The 17,498-nt window shown below is 50.5% G+C and overlaps 1 protein-coding gene across 1 annotated transcript in view; it reads right to left on the bottom strand.

The window, feature by feature from the left end:
• The window catches only part of NGF (nerve growth factor), a 51,558-nt gene extending 37,042 nt beyond the window's left edge, over positions 1-14,516 (bottom strand). Inside the window, exon 1 of the mRNA XM_044378632.3 lies at positions 14,446-14,516. The gene's annotated coding sequence lies outside the window, so the exon portion shown is untranslated. The remainder of the gene's footprint in view (positions 1-14,445) is intronic.
• Between the last annotated feature and the right edge of the window lie 2,982 nt (positions 14,517-17,498).

Below are 17,498 nucleotides of genomic sequence, written 5' to 3'. Positions count from 1 at the left end.
GGACTGAGTCAGGGCTAAATTAGACATTAGGGTAATGCGACACATCTGAATTTCATCACCATTACATCATCCTTTAGACCTTGTAAACGTTCATAATGATATTTTCGGTAGGCTGGAATAAGCTGTCTCCATCTGAGGTGTATTACTTTAAACCTACATTTAACAGACTAATAAAATGAGGTGTTGGCCAGCTAATCCCCTGTAGTCATATCCTCAGAAGTATCCAGGCAGCAAAAGGAACCAGAGTTATGAGTAAGTGTCCTGAGGTAGCTGTGAGGGCACAGACCCTGACCATCCTGTGTCACTTGGGGATGGTGGGACGACCAGAGCTGTATATTTGGGACCAGGCACTTCCCTCCCACGGGAGACTCCATGATCCACTACCTTGGCATTCTGAGACCTTAGAAAGTGATCCATGGTCTGAACTGACCCCCCACCCCTGCCTCAAGAACTGGACATCAACATCCTTATTGTGAGGTGGCACAGGGGGCTGATCTGGGGATGCGGGGAACATCTACTCATCACTTGCCATGTGCTAAACACAGACTGACTTTACATCATCACATGTGACATTATGGAAATTACTTTTCTTAACTGGAGCATAGGACCGATGTTTGACACTGAAGACTATCTTGGAACCACAATTTGCATAATTCCCTCATGTAGTATCAACTCAACACAGGTCAGTGTGTCTGTTCAGGTCCCAGTCTCTGCCAGGCTGTGTGGGATGCTTGATTTCACCCCTCACTGGCCTTCCCAGTGCTCTAGGTCCTACTCAGCCCCTCACTGGGCCCCTGGAAAATGATGGTAGAAGACCCCCTCCAACCCAGTTCCTTCTCCAGGAAAGACCAGTGGCCCTTCAGGATGAGCTGACCCAGAGATTTTTCCCTGGAGTTGGCTACTCTTCCCTCTCTCTATCCTGGGCTCTGCTTCTGACCAGAACCAACTTGAGCTTAGATTTCTCCCTCTTGCTCCTGTTTTTCTCCCACTCACCTCCCTTCCCTGATTCCTATCCTCAGTTACACATCTCAGAGCCCTCCAGCCTTGCTCTCTGTCCTATTGAATATTAAAGTTCACATCCAGCTCTGGACTACAACAGCTCCCCTGTACATTTACCACAGGAGGCCAAGCCTCCAGAGCCCTGCTCCATCTGGGGCCCCTTAGCTGAAGGGGACTCCACAAACTTGCAGTGCAGCCCATGTCACGCCTCCTCCAGGAAGCCTTCCCTGAAATGCAGGATCCCACTGATGTCCTTTCCTAACCTTCTGTCATAATCCATGTCTGTGCCATACTCATCAACTTCATTCACTCAACAAACACCTATTGAGCTCCTATTATGTGAGGCGCACATGATGAACTCAACAAAGTTCCTGCCCTCATTCTTATGTTCCTGTGGAGGAAGCTGATAATACAGACACAAACAAATACTAGAACTAAGTACTGGGAAATAAATAAAGCATGGTAAGAGACCACAGCCTACTGGTGGCAGGGTTTGGTGGGGGGTAAAATAGATTTTAAATTAGGGCAATCAAGGGGCGTCGGGGTAGCTCAGTCAGTTAAGTATCTGCTTTCAGCTCGGGTCATGATCCCAGGGTCCTGGGATCAAGCCCTACATCAGGCTCCCTGCTCAGTAGTGAACCTGCTTCTCCCTCTGCCTGCTTCTCCCTCTGCCTGCCACTCCCCCTGCTTATGCTCTCTCTCTCTCTGTCAAATAAATAAATACATAAAATCTTTAAAAAAATAATAAGTTAGGGCAATGAAGAGGTCACATCTGACCAGACCTAAATTATGAAAAGTGAACCATGCAAAGAAGATCTGTGGCCATAAGTTATTCAAATAGAGGAAATAGCAAGTGCAAAGGCCCTGAGGCAGTAACCAGATTAGCGTGCTGAAGATATAGCAGGAAGGTCAGTGTGGCTGCCACACAGCAGGCAAGGAGAGGAGTGATGCAGGGTGTCAGAGAGAGGGTCGGGATCCAGATCATAAGAAGGCAGGGTTTCTCCCATTAGGGTTTCAACCCTACTGACATTTTGAGCCAGATAATTCTTTGTTGTGGGGGACCATGCTGTGAATGTAGGATATTTAGCTGCATCCTGGGATTCCACTCACTAGATGCCAGTGTCACACCCCCACCCTCCCTTGTGACAATTAAAATCTGTCTCCAGATGTTGCCAAATGTCCCCTGAGGGGAAATCACTCCCAATTAAGAACCACTGAAATAGGGCCATGGCAAGACTATGAGTCCATAGTGTGAAGCCAGTGGAAGGTTGAGGCTTGAGAAATAATGTGATTGACATCGCCATTTTTTTAAAGATTTTATTTGTTTGTTTTATAGAGAAAGCATGAGCAGGGGGAGGGGGAGAGGGAGAGGGAGAGGGAGAGAATCTCAAGCATACTCCCCACTGAGTGCAGAGCCTAATGTGGGGCTCCATCCTATGACCAGAGACCATGACCTGAGCTGAAACCAAGAGTGGGATGCTTAACTGACTGAGCCACCCAGGCACCCCAGGCATCTTTAAAAGGGTGCTCTGACCACAGCTGGGCTAAAAAGCTGTGAAGGAAGAAGAATGGAGGCAAGGGGCTGCATAAGGAGGTTCCTGTAGTAGTCTGGGGGAAAGGTGACAGCAGTCTCGACCAGGCAGTGGCGGGATGGTGAGCAGTGCTTGGATCTAGAATTTATGTTGAAATCAAGACTCGCTGGTGCATGGGAAGTGAAAGGTGACAAGGAAGACAGAATCAAGGATGATTTCTAGATTTGTGGTCCAGACAACTGTGGGGATAATGATGTCATTATCTAAAATGGGGAAGACTAAAGTAAGACCTAAGTTTGTGATATCCAAGAGGACGTGACGGTAGCCCCTAAGAGCTGGGAGCCCAGGGGAGAGGTCTGCATTGGAAACAGACACCCAGAAGTGGTATTTAACACCTGGGAGGATGAGATATCTCAGAAGAGAGTGATACAGAACGGGAAGGAGCCTGGACTGAGCTCCAGGGCACTCCAACATTTAGAGTCAGGAGAAGGCAAAGCCAGCCAGGGCAACAGAGAAAGGAGAAGGGACATGAAGTCCCTGAGGCATTTGGCCCGGTAACTCCATCGGCCCAGTCACCAGTCGGGCAGCTCCTTAGACACAGCCATTTGTGTTCAGTGTCAACGACCCCTACAAACCCAGGTTGGGGCAAGCAAACAACTCAGCAGAAGTCACCGTGTTTAATCCTTACTAAGAAGTGCTGTTAGTCCCATTTTCAGCAGACGAAACTGAAAATTGAAGAGCTACAGTAAGTCACCGTCGATCACACATGTTTTTAGCCCCACTCCTGGACCTGGAACCCTGGAGAGTCTGATTCCACATTCACACTTTTTCCACAGTGCCCTTGGCCTCTTGCATGAGGGGCCCGCTCCATGCCTGGCACGGGCTTTGTTCCCATCGTGGCAGGAACAGCTCATTTTTGCCCAGGCTTATGTGAAATGCTTTCACGTCTGCCGCTGCATTTGGTATGGGCAGGAGGGAGCTAGGATCACTCACGCAGGGCAAGTGACTGGCAGGGTCCCCCCACCCAACCAAGGGCAGAGCCAACACAGGTACCTGGACTCTCGGGCTACTTTTATGTCTCACGTTTTAACTTTTATCCCCATGGCCGAGGTGCTTACCCCAGTGGGCAACCATATTCAACGCAGCCCTATCCGGTACACAGGGGCAATATCATTACTCTCATTTTATCAGATTAAGACTTGGAGGCTCAGAGAGGTTCTGTGATTTGCCCAAGTTACACAGCTAGGAGAAGGCCGAGCCAAGGGTAAATCCCTGATCTCCTGAATCTCAGTATGACTGAGGTGAAATAAGTCTTTCCTGTCCGACTTAACCATTTTTTCTTCCTTATATAACAATTCTCCCAATCCCTGAAAGAAATAAACGACAGACAGGTTTGTGGAATTTTCCCAAGCATGAGTTTGCCAGTCAGAATTCTGTAATAGGTCCATAATCGTTTCAGAAGTTGAAATGATTAGGAGGTGGACATTCTGTGTACGAGCCAATTTGAATTCTTCTTTTGCTTAACTGTAAAGATCCTTTAAAAAGAACCTCTGAAACGTAGTTTTGCTTTATTAAGCCCTCCACTTCCTGACATGTCCCGCTCTGTTTCAGAAAAATTCAAAACAACAACACTTAAAAGCCCTTCCCCCTCCCAAATATTTTCTTTCATTTCCAAGATACAGAGATGCTGACACGTGGGCGTGAAGTCTGGAGTCAGGCTTTGGTGTCTGACCTCCTCAAAGAAGAAAATGAAAACATTTCTGGGTGTTCACACTTTCCCCAGGAAAGGACAGACACAACGCTCTTGAACCCAGATGAAAAGAAAGGTAATTCATTTCATGCCTAAGAAACATTCTTGGTGGTGTGTCATGTCCTGGGACAATTGATTCCATTTGTCATTGCAAGTTTCAGAAAGGGTGGAAATATGCTCTTTTTCCCCCCTTTTGGGCACAGAAAAAGTCAGCCAGCATTTTTCCTCAAAAATGAAAACGACAACAACAAAACCAGGTGCAACGGTGATGTATTTCAATGGGCTCTTGGCTGCCTTGCTTGCAGCCCTCTCAACTCCAGCGCTTGGCTCAAGATAACCCACCTGCTTGGGGGAAGGGAGCTGGGTTTGGTGCACAAACGTCCCTCTGTTATAAACGTTAGTTACAACGTGCAACTGACCTGGTGACATTAATTTCATAGGGAATAGCAGAATGGGTGGCGGAGAGGAGAGAAGAATACTCTTAGAGAGATGAAAATTATCCCTAGAACCAGGTCCTTTTTCTCCCCTTCTGCCCCACTGCCCTGAAACCTCAAATAGAGATGTCTTAAGTGCCCAGAAAGGAACGTTAAATCTTTGGTCTGGACAGGAACTCAGCATTTGAGGAGATGTCACTAATAATCCTCTCTGAGTCTTAGTGGTGAAAATGGGGCCCAGTGGGAGGGCATTTTATGAGGAGAGCATTGGAATGAGCCCCAGGGGAGCGTGGAGACACACAGATGAGGGGGGAAGGCGAAAGTTCCAAGTGAACAAAGAGGCAGGCAGTTTGTCATCACTGATCTGTCCTCAGGGCTGCTTTAGCGAGGCTCTCAAGAAAATTGGGACATGTCACTTTGTGGCCCCAAACCAGAATCGTGGTGTGGGTCACGGACCGTCATGTACATGTAGCCTCCGCTGGGAAGGGAAGGTCTGGGGTCAGTGACAGATTGTGGGCTGGGGCGAGGGTGGAGTTAGGATTAGGGTTTGGTTTGCCTGAAGGTGGCCACTCCAGTGTCCACATAAGGAGACTTTAAGCTGTTTATACCAGGAGACAAAGTTTAACCCCCCGCATTGGGCCAGCCTGGAGCCTCGCTCATGAGAAAATGTTAGGCTCTCTGCTCTGGGCAGGACCTTCTTTAGAATTTTGACAATGTCAACATTTTAATGGCATCTTAGCTCTGCTGCCCTTATAAAAATATACTAAAGGGGAAGGATGTGATTTGTGGGAACAGAAGCTCCTTCCAGAGTCACTGCACCCACACTAGGACCAAAGCATTTATCTTGGTCACAAGGCCAGGCAAGGCAGTGATACCCCTCTGACAGTTCCTGGTGACAGAGAAGGATGTCTTGTGCCCCTCGGACAATGATGTCATGGTCCCGAGTGGGGAACAGAATCACCGGAAGATGACTTTGCAAGCATGAAATGGGAGAAAGGTGATACAGGAGCTGGGAACGAAGACAGGAGATGATTGTTGCTGTCTCTTTGCTTGGTTTGCCAGAGAAACAGCAAAACTCAGGGATAATCACATTTAGGGAAGAAGTCATAGTTCTGATGAGGCTGAGTAGTGATTAAGAAGGAGGAGGAGGAGGAGGTGAAGGAGGAGGAGGAAGGAGAAGGCAGATGCTAATAGCAGCTCTCACCTACAGAGGACCCCTTCGGTGTCAGGCACTTCCTACAACTTTGTCATTTAATCTACACAACGGCCCTGTGAAGACGGAACCCATGTGACCTCACGGAGAAGGACAGTGATGCTGTGCGCACTTAGGTCACCTAAGATCACACAACTGGGAACTGAACTCCCAGTTTGTCTGGCTTTGGAGCTATGCCCTTTCCTAAACCATGCTGTCGTCTATACCAGGCTTTTAACCTTTTTCAATGACTCACGGTGAAAAAATTCATTTTCCATCATGATCCGGTTTGCACATATGCAGGGTAAGCATATATACAATGAAAACAAGTTTCATGAATACTTTCCCTTTGCTACATGCGACGCATTCTGATTTTTAACAATTTTATTCTAATCTCTTGCATTAAAAGAGAGAGAGAGAGAGAGTTGTACCCCTAAATTAGTTTCACATTCCCCTAATGGGTCTCAATCTGTACTTTGAAAAACACTTTCCTTTTCTCTACTCTATGGCGGTTGACTTGAAATGTTTTTCAACTTCCTGCTTGATCTTGCTGGATGCTGGGCAGCATGTTTGCTTCTGAGGCATGCTGCTAATTGTGTACTCTGGACCATCCCTCTGGTGGAGGGGTCATCATTAATCAAATATTTCAGAAATTACAAATATCTGACAAAGCCGTTTGCTTGGAAAAGAGTCAGTCCAGGAAACCATCCAGAAAACATAACCGCTGATCTCAAGCACCAACTAATACAATATTTTAAAAGCATTTGATGCATGTTTGCAAAAGAAACTCTTTTCTCTGCTTTTAGAACCTAAAGGACTCATCCACTCTCATGGGGCAATGCACGCTGGCCATCTCACAATGTCAAAGGAAAGGAAACAGGCAAGGTGTTGTGCGGAATCCATTCACCCACCATCAAGAGTACTGTTGCTTTGCTCAGGTTTTTGTGAATACACCTAGGATCTAAAATTAGAATGCTTTCTAGGGGAGTGTGCATGTCTTCACCCTGGTTTAGGATTTCGGGGACAATTCTGTTTCGACAGCTAGGGAGAGTGACAGGGTTGGTTGAATCAGATTTAGGTCATGGAAAGCGAAGTCCAGATCAGATGGCTCAGCGCGAGTCAGCCCCGACGAGCCGTGGACTCGGTGACTTCACTCCGAGCAATGTGCACACTAATTGAGAAAACATGTTCCTGTGATGGCCTCATGCAAAAATCCAGATTTACAAATTTTTTTTTTTTTATTCCTAAGAATTCCTTGAATATTTGCCGTGCGTGTCTATACAGCCTCCTGGAGTACTTTTCCTTCTTCCTGAGTAGAGTTGTGTTTTTCTGCTGTGGCCCGGGTCAGGTTTTGAAAAGGGTGGGATCCTGACTGAGAACAAGTAGGCACGTGGCCACAGGCCTTGGGGAGAAGGAGGAGGAGGGCAGAAGAGGAGAAAGATAACCGACACCTTCTGTCCCTTTCCTGGGGCAGAAAAAGCAACATGAGATCCGAGTTCTTGAAAAGCAACCATCCATAGAGCTCAGCAAGGGATCCTTCTCCTTCATGCTTGTGGCCCTGCATTCTGAAGGCCCTTTGGGCTGGCCCAATCCCCCACCCCGACACCCCACTCCCAGCATTACGAGCAGAGCTCAGACTTCCGGGACACTCACAGGTTCTGGGCTAAGTTTGGACTTTCCAGCATTCTCTTCTCTCACCTCACGACTGCCCTCTGCGATTGACATTAGGATTCCTTTTTACAGATGAGGAAACTGAGGCATACAGGGATTAAGGAACATGGTCATAGAACCAAGAAGAGGTGGAGCATGGATCTGAAGCCAGTGCTGTCTGATTTTGTGCCAGGGCTTCTTCTAACAAACCCTGCCCGCCTGCAGGACATGCCACCTCCAGGAAGCCTCCCTGGAGTGTACCACATCACTCAGACCTCTCCCTTCCTGTGGCTCTTACAGCCACCACATTAGCACTTCTTCCACTTGTCCCCCTTCTGATGCTGCTCTCCACTGCTCCAACTGTGTTAATCTAAACGAGAAGATAAACAAGCCTGCGGACACATTCTGTTTGGTCTGCATGGATGTTTGTGAAGTGGAGAAATCACACATTCAGGCTCCAAGTTTTGACTTTCCTTGAAAAGTTGGGAGATCTGGCCACACTGGACATATCATCCTGCAGAGCAACAGGTGGCCTGTCCCCTTTCAATGGGGCATACTCTCTGTAGTTTACTGTGGTCCCCACCAGCCTCTGCACTTACTCCACTTACATTAGCCGATGAGCCCGTAAAGCCATTTTAATTTTGACTCCTGAGCAAGCTCCTTGGGTGGGATCATGACCTACCTTTGTCATGAGCCACTCCCCCCAACCCCAGTGCCCAGTTCCCCGGCTAGCATGTCAATAAAGACGCTCACTTGGGAGAAGGAAAATGAATCTGGTGGCCTGATATCTGGGGGACCTACCTCCCCCAGTGGGGTGGGGACTGTCCCCCTTTAGCCGCAGGTTATATGTGGTTCAGACAAAGCTGCTCAGCCACAGACCCTGGGTACGGGGAGCACAACTGCCCTGCTGTTATAGAAAATCCACTTCCCCCTTCTTCTCTTGTAAACTTGATAAGATACATGAAATCCTAAAGACACAAGTGGTTGGAGGAGGAGGTGTTGGTATGTGGGGTAAGGAACCAAAACACTCTTAAAGCTGCCAGTACAAATGGCCATTCTCAAGAAATGCCTTATTTAGAGAGCTCTGCATAACACTGCTGAAGTAAAAGTCTTAGGAGAAGTTTGCCGCTGGAGACTCTCCACGCGTCTCCTTTCACCCAGATATTATGAGGCAAAGATCATTCGGAAAAGAAGTGTTTGGCTAAAATTCTATCAAAATGAGAATGTTAATTACAGAAGGTCCAAGTATAGGTGGGTAAATTCCTAGAGAAGCCTTTGATGCTACCAAAAAGATTTCGTCTCCCAGTGAGGCCAAGTTTTATATATGCAGAGATATAAAAAGTGCAAAGATGAGATCGTGTGATCGGAAGTGGAAAAGCATGAAGGGAGACCTCCCCATACTGAGGGAGAACACGAGAAGGGGAACTCACGCCTGCGGAGGGCCTCCTGTGTGCCAGGCCTGTGCTGGTGTGTGTCCCACTCAGCACGCACGACAGCCAACGCAGCAGGTACTCCTGTTCCTCCTGTTTCACCGCGGAGGAGCCCATACGAGAGATGCCCTCCTGCTGGGTGATCACCCCCTTCCCCTCAGCCACCTAGCCCAGCATCTGTTAGGCAGTGAGAGCCCAGCATGGCTCCAACTTCAAAATCACTGTCCAAAAGGGACCCTGCATCTCCTGGCATCTCCCACACACGGCAGGGGGTCCACCTCTGGTTATTGACATGGATGAGGTGGTAGCCCAGTGCGTCCGCCACCGCGCCAGATGTGCTCGGGGCCAAACACGGGACAGCAATTCCCCAGACTGAAATGCAAGTCACTTCAACCGTGCCTCAGATCCAGGAGGAGGTGACACAGGCCCTCCCTCGCCCCCCAGCCTGGGCTGAGCTCTCACGGCTTCCACCAGACGGTCGGTCCTCCTCGGGCTCACTTGGGAAGAGCATGCGGTAGGCAGACACAGGATAATGTCACCAACCCGGGCTACTTGAAGGAACAGCCAAAGGAAATGGGATGGGAAAATCAGCCCATCTGTACCGAAGAGCAAATACTTTGTGGTTATCAGGAAACGAGTCCAGTAGTCGTGGATCGTAACTGCCCTCGACGTGGAATGGCTTCTGGGTACAGCTGGGGCCGTTCACTCCCACTTACTTGGGAGCCAGGTCCTTGCACTTGCGGGCTCTCCACCTGCACAAGCCATGCCGGGTGGTGCCAAAACGTCTCATCTGCTTAGCCTCGTGGTCAATTCTCAGGGAAACCCTGACTGTCTGACTCTGACTAATGCTACTACAAAGGAAAAGCCTCTCTGCACGTGAAGGAGGTTGGCCCAACTCTTGGGCAACTTCAAAAGCACTGTTGCTGGTCCCACCTGACAGATTGCATCACCAGACTGTTCTGAGCCTCGTTAGGGAATCTCCTGAAGTTTCCTATGTCCTTTTCTTCCCCCTCATTAGGAATCAACTCTGAACTCTGCCAGCCCTCCGGCTTCGGGAGTGTTCTCTCTCCTGCTACTTAGGGGTGTGTAGCAGGCAGGTGTTTCTATAATACCCTCCAAAGATAGCCCTCATCTTGGCCCTTGGCACTAGGAATAATGAATCGCTTCCATCTTTTGTCCTATGGTGAGAGCTTGGGGCAGGGTTAAGTATGATGTAAACTGTTCTTGAGAATAAATCCAGTACACAAGCCACCTTGCCCGCATCCCACTGCTTGCTGGCTTTTTGCAATCAAATGTCCCATTTCGGATTCCCATTTATTCTCACAGCTTGGGCACAGTTGTATTAATTTGATATCAACACGTCCCCATGTTGATTTAAGTGAGGGCAGTGCTGGAGAGAGTTCTGCTTCTACGTGCTCTCATTCAGGGAAGGGACCTCCCGGGGCCAAAGCGCGATCCATTTAGTAAAGGAGGGAAGGATTCCCTCCCAGAGCTGTGGACACCCGGGGCAAGCAGTCTGCCGGTGTTTTTAAGAGCATATGGCCAAGAAAGAAAGCTGCCATGCTCTAATACCACCTGTCCCTTCCTCCCACTCTTTCTGGGTTTCTTTTCATGTGGGTCATTGGTAGTCACACTCCATTGACAAAAGGCAAAGAGTGATGCCTGGCGGGACCACAGCACTGAGGTTCCTGCCAGTGGCCTCCTGGAGCCTGGTATGCTGGTTCTTGGAGATGCAGCCCAGGGCTGGACTTCTGAAGCCCCGTTTCAATGATTCAATAATTGATGCCCTGACAGTAGGGCCTAGAAAAAAGGCCCTTATCGGTAATTTCCAAAGGAGGTTTGACTGGGGACAGCATTATCCTTTTAATAGGCATTTAGCCATGTGTGGGGGCAGGGGGTGCATTTTTGGTTATCACCATGCTTTCTGGCACTTAGGAGGCAAGGTAGGGGTATTAAACTTCCTGCATTAGTTAAGTAGGTCACACTTAACCAAGAATTGCCCCCAAATGCCAACAGCTGCATTGGAAAACACTATTAATTCAATACAACAGTCCTATAGATTGGAAAAGTGAAGTCTGACAAGTTTAACGACTGGTTCAAGGTCACGAAGATTTTTCTCTCTCCTGTCTCTCAACTCAGGAAACTACCACGGAACATTTGCCCAAAGTACAGCAGAAAAATGTAAGGGACCATCTCAATGCTTCGATCCAATTCTACGATGTCAAAGTCTGAGGCCAGCAGTCTATAGAAGCGCCTCAAAAACATGTAAGCAGCCAATAGAAGAATAATGAAAACACGAGGAAGCATGAGAAACTCTTCTTTATTGTATGTTGTCATTATTCTGGTCTTGGCCAATCATTGTGGCTGAAGGTCTATCCTCCTTGGCTCCAAGCCTCCTCCTTGGCTCCTAGGCTCCGAGGAAGGACAATTCCATCCTCCTGCACACCCAACCGAATGGCCAATGCCTGGGCTTCTCCAGCTGCATTTCTGCCTCAGGACCATCCCGGTGTTACTGCCCTTTAACGTCAGAATGTGAACCGTCTGCCCACTGTCAACAAGCAAGGTCCCTGGGAATGGGTTGGGGAAGGGTCTTCCATCTACATTCATTTGCCTGGCGCCACCACACACTGTTGAGTGGAATTGGTCCATCACAGAGTTGATTTCTCAAGACTGGCTAAGCCTGAGAGCTGATGGTTTAGCTGATGATTTGCAAGATCAGAAGTGCCAATCAAAGAAAGAGAACTCCTCTGGGAACAGGGGTTGTTTGCTCAGAGATACCCAGAGATTTTAAGGGAATCCTCAGCAAACCTTCCACTGGCCCCTGAGAGCAGAGTATCTGCTGCCAGCAAAGGTCTCTGAGGCCTGCTCGGGACGCGGAAGTCCTTCCAAGTTCTTACTGGGAGAAGATAAATGGCTGGGGCTCTGGTCCCTGGTCTTGCACTGATGTCTGTTTGCGGCCCTGGCCTCGCCCCTGCTCCGGGCACAGTGGGGAGAGCAGTAGCCTGTCTCCCTGTAATTTCTCTGCAGCTCCAATGCAGTTACGGCTGCAACAGGGCCATCAGTGAGTGCTCTGCAGTAGTGCTCAGCACTTGTTTCCAAGTGAAGAGGTGAGATTTTCTCATCAATTTAATCTCAGTAATGATGAGAAACTTCCCTCAGGCTCCAGCCCTGCCCTGCCATGCCCTACCCTCCCTGCTGATGTCGGCAGCTGGGGCCCCCTTCCTGGCCACAGCACAGATTTCGCCATGGAACAAGAGTGTCAGGCCTCCGTCTGACACCCCCCCCCCCCAGCTGGGGAAGATGTGGGGTGGGCCACAGGAGGAGGCAAGAACCTCACTCTTTTGAGAAAGGCTGAGGGTACAGAAAGAGTCACCAAGACTAGGATGACTGTCCTGAATGGACCCAGTTTTCCCGATTCGCTAGCAGGCCTAGGCTGCTTCAGGGTAAGATGGCTGCCCAGGGAAGGCGTGGTCCTAGCAGCTGGTTACAAATCCTCTGAGGTGCTCCTACAGTTCCACCAAGACATGTATCCCCACGCCCCAGAGACCTTGGTTTCCCGGTTGTGGTGCCTCCTAACATTTTCCCCTTCAAGGCTGCCCTTTTTCTCACCTGCATAAAAATGTTGGGAAAAGGAGGAGGAGTTTGGCAGCATGTGACCTTAACCCCACCCCCTCCAAGGACCCAAATACAGGAACACGCACTTCTGTGAGTCAATGCCAGCAGCACCAGTCCCAGCCCCCAGATCACTCCTCCCCACCATCGTTGCCCAGTCCCGCAGTCCCCTCTGAATCTCTGGGAACACTGCCCATCATGGATCGACATTTGGGTTGCCCAGGCTGACATATGACTTATTCCAGAATAAGACCCACAGAAGGAGCCCATCCAGATCTAATGTAGACTTTCCTCTGCAGAAGGAAAAAGTTTCAGACGCTCAGTAAGAAAAAAAAAAACAAACCCAAAACAAAACTGTAAACACTGTGCAAGAAGGGCTGGCAGGACCCAAGTGCTACTGCCCTTTCTGCACTGCTCGGAGAGGGAGAAGTATTTCCCCTCCAGCAGCTGAATTGACAGCTTCCAGAGTCTGAAGACCCTGCAAAGATGTTACTGGTGGGCCTTCCACCACTATGTCTGAATTTGCAGAATGCAGCTGGCCATGCACGTGTAGGGGAGGAAGGGGCTGGCACTGGCAGTGGGTGCGCCCAGAGGATGGAGCCAGGACAATTAATCAAGTGCCTTTTCTCCAGGATTTCCATTGGCCTCGGATGACAGATGGGGCAGAGACACCCAGGAGAGCACTATTTTGGTTTCCAGCTGGGAACGTGCACTAAGTTTTCCTTAATACCCACAGCACCCAAAAGGCTTTGCTGTAATACACTTTAATGCATGAAACACCCATAAATTATCCTTCAAACTGTTACAACTTCCAACCTGGAACAACTTGGAAAAACCAGCCCAGCAAGCAGGATCTTTTTTAATCTCTCAAGTCACAAGGGAAGAGAAAGTTCAAGCAGAAAACACCTTCCAGGAGAATCTCAGAGATTTTTTTGAAAGAAGGAGAGTTGTAATCAAACAGAGCTAAGCCACTTGTTTACGTTGGCTCAAAGATGCCCATTCCTGACCCCTGGATCCTCTCTCTGCCTCGCCTCAATCCTTGCCGCCTGGACACATGGCGCTGCCCGCCCCACCCCTCCACGCCGGCTTCTCCTACACCTGGCAGCAGACTGCTGGAGGTGAGGCGTGTGACCCAGGTAGCAGGGCTGAGCCTTGGCGACCTCGGTCCAGCGCCGCTCCTTGGAGGTCCCCTGGTGCGCAGGCTTCCTCTGTCGAGTCCCTGGGCCCTCACTCGAGTCTCCCAGCCCTCCAGCAACGCGCAGAGGGGCCCGAAGACCCTTACCCGATTCTCTGCAACACTTCTAGCGCACCCTGCCGGGTTCTTCCCCTTACCTGGGGGCGGCGTAGCACTTTCCGGATTCGGCGCACACACTAGCCCGAGCGCGCTGCGCGCTGGCCCTCCGCGGTGCAGACCACCATTCCTCCCGCCCCGGCGCGCCCGCAGCCCGCGCATCCCTCTCTCCAAGCTCTTTCGCGCTCCCTTACTCTCGCGCTGTCCCCTTCCAGCCCTCGAACTAGCAGTCCCTGGCAGCGCCGTGCGGCTACTGCAGGCTCCAGGTTTGCCTCCCCGGACTTGGGGACATCGGGAGACCGGGAACTCTGCGACCAAAGAGAGAGAGCGCTGCTCCCCTCGACTCGCCCGCCTGCCCAGGCTCCCGCGCTCCCGCACCCATTCGGGACACTCCTCTCACAGCTGCACTTCAGCCCGCGGGAGACTCAGGGGTGCCCGGAGATCTCGCCAGACCGGGATCCATGCACTCTCTCCCAGGGAGCCCAGCCGCGCTAGCCCGCGCCCCTGCCCGCGCTGCGCCCCTCTCCGGGCTCGGCTCGGGGTAGCCTGACTCACCGCTGCGCTCCCCTCCGGCTCCCAGCGCTCTCTGCTGTGCATGAGCGCCGAGCTGCTCTAACACAAGCTTCTTGAATTCTTAGCCCCTCCTCCCGGACTCCTGAGTCACTCACTCCAAATCCTTCCCCCCACTGCAACCCTCCCCAGCCCCGGCCCCGCACCTGCTCTGGTGGGCGGAGATGCCCGGCTGTAGGGGGTCCTGGGTGCTAGAGGTCGATGGCTCCCGGGAGGATTGGGAGGGTTCAAACCTCCAGAGGTCAAAGGCAAACGCACGGAGGTCGGAGGGGCAGCGCGAGCAAAGCCTGGACGGGGATTTTCTAGGGCACCAGGAGGGGGTGCGGGCTCCGGACTCCGTTGTGGGAGGAGTTGTCCGGAGCTCCCCGCACCTCCCTACCCTTGCCTGGAGCGTTGCCTGCAGCCAGCGCTTTGGGGGTCCGCCCGACGTCACGCTCGGTGCCCAAGGCTTTGGGTGCCTCCGCTCCTAGCAGCGAGAGAGAAGACCTAGAGAGCTTTCGGCTTGGGACGCCACCCATCGCCCCGGGAGAAAAGAGCACCCAGGGGAGCTTGGCGAGATGCAGGTGCCGGGTCTCCTCCAATTCAGGGGAAGGCGGCGGCTCTGAGAACCAGAACCAGCTAATAGGCCCCCGGGGCAGGAGCGAGTTGATGCGGGGACAAGATGCGGGGACAAGAGCTGGAGTACTTAGGCGGCAGGACCTAAACTCAGGACTTCAACTTAAGGGCCTGGGTTCCAGAAGCTTCCTTGCGGGTCACTGACCCTCTGACATTGTAGGCGAATTTGTATGTCTGTGTTGGATGCGTGCATTTTTCTGGGTAGAGGGTCTGCAGCTTTCTACAGTTTTGCAGGAGTTTGTCACTCTAAACTGATCTAGGCAGAAAGAGCCTGATGCCCTGCCTTAGGCCCTAAACAAATTCCTTTTTACCCTCACAGTGCAGACTTCAAGTCAAGCTGGATCTCTGGGCTGTCTTTCCAAGATTTCTTGGGTTCCTGGATTCAGAGCCTGACAGGGAAGCTCCTCTGGACCCGTGGCCTGCCCTTTCCCACCCCAGCCCCAAACTAGCAAGGCAGATTTTTCACCAAGTGCACATCATTAGGGGCGCCTGGGTGGCTCAGTCCTTAAGCGTCTGCCTTCGGCTCAGGGCGTGATCCTGGGGTCCTGGGATAGAGCCCCATGTCAGGCTCCGCTATGAGACTGCTTCTTCCTCTCCCACTCCCCCTGCTTGTGTTTCCTCTCTCGATGGCTGTCTCTGTCAAATAAATAAATAAAATCTTAAAAAAAAAGTGCACATCATTAATTGTAAGGTTCTGGGAGATCCGTAGGTCTTTGAAAATTCACACCTCAACTCCCTCTGGGGTGGAGCTCTTCAGATGTCTTCACTTCATCCTTGAATAAATTGTATGCTGAACCCCCTACCCTGTTTCCGATGCCACAAGGAGGAACAGATGTAGGGAGAGAGACAGAGAGAGGCAGAGACCCCCTTTCTGATGAAACCATGCCTGCACAATTCAGGTGAAGGTCACCTTCAGGTACTGGGATTTAGGGAGACACAGGGGTGGACTTCCTGTTCTAAGTCCAAGAGTGGCCCTTTACCCCCAGTGCAGGTCACTTGAGCAAAGTCAGGCTCTGCTTAGGCACTTCCAACTCACTTGAGACATATCGGCCTGAGTCCTTCCCTTCTTTCTGTTTGTACCTTTGCCCCGATACCTAAGTTCACTCCATTGATGCGCACTGAGAAGGATGAAGTAGGAAGAAAGCCCCAGAATGGAAAGTCAGTCTTAGATTTGGGATGACCTCGTTATTTCCCAGCAAAGGTTCTTCCGCTTCTGAGTTGTTCAGATACACACTGGGGGCTGAACACACTTCGAGGGTGGGGGCTGACAACTGGGGACACCATAAATGGCCTTTCTGCAGAGGTAGCATCAGAGTCTGGGTGATGCATGAGGAAATTTAGCATTGTCAAATAAACAAAGGGATTTCCAGACAATAGGACAAATTCATTCATCAATCGGGTCCTGTAGAAACTTGTTGGAAAGCACCAGCCCTAAGTCTTACCTAATAGCTGCCTGCAAATTTAGGGATGAGGTTGAACATTGTAGAATAACAGAATTTGGTTGTTGAACGCAGAGCTTTTGTGTGCAAACTCGCGGCGTCACCCAGAAGGACAAAGGGATTTGGGGCACTTGTGGTTCTCTTTCATGTGGTGTGTAAGAGGGAAATGTAAAATGATGTAAGCAGAATATAAGCCTAGATGCCCTACCCCCCAAATTGTTGATTATATTCTGATGGCACATGTTGGTTTAATAAGAGCTCTTTCCATCCCTGACTAGCTCCGTTTCTGTCCCTGAACTTTAAGGATCTCAAGTAAATAAGAACACAGAAATGACAAACAAATAAACACTCCAAAGATTACTTCTTGAGCGCCTACTGTGTCCCATGCCCTGACTGTGAGACCGCCCTGATCAGAGCTCGTGCTCTTGTGGGAGCTGGATTATTAGGCCCTACCTGTGTTTATCACAATCTCCCCAGGTCCTAGCACAGCTCCTGGCACACAGTAGGTGCTCAGTAAATGCTTGCTGAATCCAACAGTGGTCAGAGCTATCTGCGGCTGCCAGACAACCCGTTCACACTGCAGTGGTTTCCGGCAGGTTGCCGATCAGGCCGGTCTTGGCCCAGAAGCCGCAACCCGGTGTGTCTTCTCTTGCCTCTTCCACTTGCATGAAGGGCCCCCAAGGAAATGTCCTTCTCTTGGGTCACTGAGACAAGGACTTGAAGGCCTGACCCGCTACAGGAAATGCAAAACCGCTGAAGGGACAGCGGGTGGAAGGAATGGTGCAGACAAGCAGAGGATAAGAATGTTTTTCTGTACTCGATTTTCTCGAAAGAGCTTTTTATCTAGGGTATCAAAATAACCAGCAGTGGATGCATTTGCTGCCTCGGAGGACAGACTGTGGTGCGCAGCAATTGTTATTTCTGAGGCTCCGGGAAGCTGCAGCCATCGAGGCCTCATCAACAGCGACACTGAGCTGAGCACGA

Source organism: Ursus arctos, unplaced genomic scaffold, assembly GCF_023065955.2.
Source record: "Ursus arctos isolate Adak ecotype North America unplaced genomic scaffold, UrsArc2.0 scaffold_12, whole genome shotgun sequence".
Classification (NCBI taxonomy): Eukaryota; Metazoa; Chordata; class Mammalia; order Carnivora; family Ursidae; genus Ursus; species Ursus arctos.
Note: the sequence above shows the minus strand (reverse complement) of the source record. Positions and strands in the feature narration are given on the sequence as shown.